Genomic DNA, 3360 nt, shown 5'->3' with positions numbered 1-3360 from the left:
CCTACGGTACGGCCATCTGTATCGCTGAGGCACGCAAGCCTCCCCACCAACGGCAAGGTCCATGGTTCATGGGGGGGGGAAAGGTTAAAATGTGTGCCCCGACCGGGACTCGGATCCGGGATCTCCTGCTTACAGGGCAGCTGCTGTAGCCATCTGAACCACCGAGGGCACAGCGGATAGTGCGACTGCAGGGACTTATCCCGTGCACCCCCCCGCGAACCCACATTCTCACCTTATATGTCTACACACTACATTCGTAGTGCCTCTACCCAACACACTCATTACTCGTGGAAGACATTCTTACCAAGTCCCGTAAGAGTCCGGGAAGTATGTGTGCATCCCCACAGAAGAACAAGGTCATGACCGGTATCGCCAGAATTTATATGCTTATATGAATATGGTGTTTGTTCTTTCGGACATGTCCGAAAGAACAGATACCATTCCATATAAACAAACTTTGGCGCGAATTATGCCCTCCGCCACACACTCCTTGATGACTAGCGGAGTATATATGTAGATGTAGATGCTTGCCAGTCACGGCACCACTCCAAACGCAGCCGTTTATGCTGTGGTGTTAACAGAAGCCTATGCATGAGATCATAATTTCCTAGCCCGGCTGCTGCAAGTCTCCTACTTATGATACAGGTTGACACGGGACTTGGCAGGGAGACTATTACTTGTTCTCGGATGGCAGGCGCTGGCGTGAAGGGTTTACGATGTGCTTGTTGCAGATTACGGTGGTCCTTCCTTTTGGTGGTCAGAAATGGATGACGGAACCCTTGACGAAGGGTACGCTTTCCCTCAAGTTCCCATGTTGTCCAACATTTGGTCACTGTCGCATCCAAATATCCCATACGAGTGCATACTGCACGATTCGACCAGCCAGACCTACACTGAGACGCCTTTTTAAGTCTGTCAGGCGCTGATAAAGCTGTCTTACACGAGTACCCGGCATCTTCGTGTCCTTCACAGGTATCTCTCAATATCTAACGATTTCTCGCGCCCAATATGCGAGGTGTGGCTGTAAAATAACGGGACTAATGCTGTCACAGAGTAAGTACGATTGCGCCAAAAAATGAACGGCCAATGGTTGTGAAGCTTCAACCCTTCTCAGTCCAATGCGATATCTCTGGTGTCAGTAGACAAATCAGTGTGGCCGTGGCCGTTGCATAAACGCTGTTATTTTCTTTCGCCGGGAAAATGGTAAGTGTAACAACGGAGCAACGAACTGTCGTGAAATTTCAGACGAAACTTGGAAAAACTGTTACTGAAACCCAAGTTTCACTAAAAGAAGTGCATGGTGAAGACTAGAATGAGATTTTCATTCTGCAGCGGAGTGTGCGCTGATATGAAACTTCCTGGCAGATTAAAACTGTGTGCCGGACCGAGACTTGAACTCGGGAAAGTTTGGAAGGTAGGAGACGAGGTACTGGCGGAAGTAAAGCTGTGAGGACGCGGCGTGAGTCGTACTAGGATACCTCATTTGGTAGAGCACTTGCCCGCGAAAGGAAAAATCCTGGGTTCGAGTCTCGGTCCGGCACACAGTTTTAATCGGCCAGGAAGTTTCATGGCGAAGACTTTTTAGTACGTAAGCGAGTTTTCCAGCGGCTCAAGCAGAAGAGACGCTGAAGATGACTCACGCACGGGACGCCCTTCAACATCAAAATGGACGAAAATCCCGAAAAAGCACGCAGTCTGTTTCAATCTGACAGTTGGTTGACTGTTCGATCGATTGCTGAAACTGTAGAAATTGAAATAGAATGCTTACGGCAAATTTTACATAACCAACTCACAGTGAGAAAAATGTGTGCGAAATTGGTGCCGAAAATTCTCACAATCGAACATAACTCGTGAAAATGTTTGCACTGACACTTTGAATATGCAAATGATCCTTGATATCTTGGAAAAAGTGAGAACATGTGGTCAATCTTGGCTTTTCACTTATGATCCAGGAACTAAGCGCCATCCCTTGCACTGGAAGGGACCTTCTTCACTGACATCGAATCAGCAAATCAAGATTGTAAGAGATGGTGCTTTTTCGATGTTCATGTAATTGTGTATCTTCACTGAGTTCCTGAAGGTCGAACTGTTAATCAGCTTTACTACCTTCAGGTTCTTACTGAATTCCGTGAAAAAATAGAAAAAGAAACGCCCCGAAATATTGAAAATAACTCATGGGTTGCGCAGCAAGACAATGCACCGGCTGAGATCGTATTGTCTGTTACGAGGTTTCTAGTGAAGTATAGCATTCCAGTGATAGACCGCCCACGTTATTCGCCTGGTCTAGGACCATGTGACTTTTGTTTTCCCCAATGTCAAATCTGCATTTAAAGGAACAAGATTCCAGTCTGCTGAAGCAGTAAAAGAAAAAGCTGCACCAGCATCAAGGAGTTCACAGAGGAAGACTTCCAGCAGTGTTTCCATCAATGGAAAATTCGGATGAAGCGTCGTAGGGATAGAGGGAAGAATTTTGAGGGTGACAATAACTAAATACATATTTTTCTGAAATAAAATATTTTAATGCAATAGTCCCATTATTTTATAGGCACCCCTCGCAAACCCTACCAGACCCCCTAACAACACTAAACACGAACAACAATATTGCATTCCGGTGGCTATTCTACCTGTCACTAAGCATTTACATGCCTGCCGAAAGTGCGTACGTCTATGAAATTACATTGACATACGACCATGTCTTCTGGGTGCTTCACTATTTTCTATAAGGCAGTGTATTTTTTGCTTTCAGAGATTGGTAATTTGGCGTAAGAAATTTGGAGTCAGGTGGAGACAGAATGAATGAATGATGTTCTCAAGGGTGCGTCTGTAACTTGGAGGAACAGAAGCTATATCTTTCAAGTTATCTGTTTTGTTTAGCAGTCTCTTCGGACAGGAAAGATTAACCATGTGTGTGCTGTGTTTTAGACCGTTTTTTGAAGGCGGAGGATGAAGAGAAAATCAGTGTTTAACGTCCCGTCGACATCGTGGTCATTATAGACAGAGAACAAGCTCGGATTAGGAAAAGACGGGGAAGGAAATCGCCCATGCCCTTTCAAAGGAACTATTCTGGCATTTGCCTGAAGCGATTTAGGGAAAACATAAATCAGGATGGCCGGATGCGGGTTAGAACCGTCGTCCTTCCGAATGCAAGTCCACCTCACTCTGTTTCTTAAATATGGGAGGAATTGTTTTATACGAAACAGTGAGTCGACAGTCCGAGTGCATCAGGCTACTGTGGCGTTGGTAAGTTGGCTGTAAGTTTGGTAAAGCTGTCAGAAGCGCAAGCTGGTCTGATTCAGTAGGCGGGGGCGATGCTCCAGATCCGCATGCATGCTAATCGCTGATGCTACATTAACAATATAA

Source organism: Schistocerca gregaria, chromosome 7 (assembly GCF_023897955.1).
Source record: "Schistocerca gregaria isolate iqSchGreg1 chromosome 7, iqSchGreg1.2, whole genome shotgun sequence".
NCBI lineage: Eukaryota > Metazoa > Arthropoda > Insecta > Orthoptera > Acrididae > Schistocerca > Schistocerca gregaria.
This window is presented reverse-complemented; position numbering follows the sequence as displayed.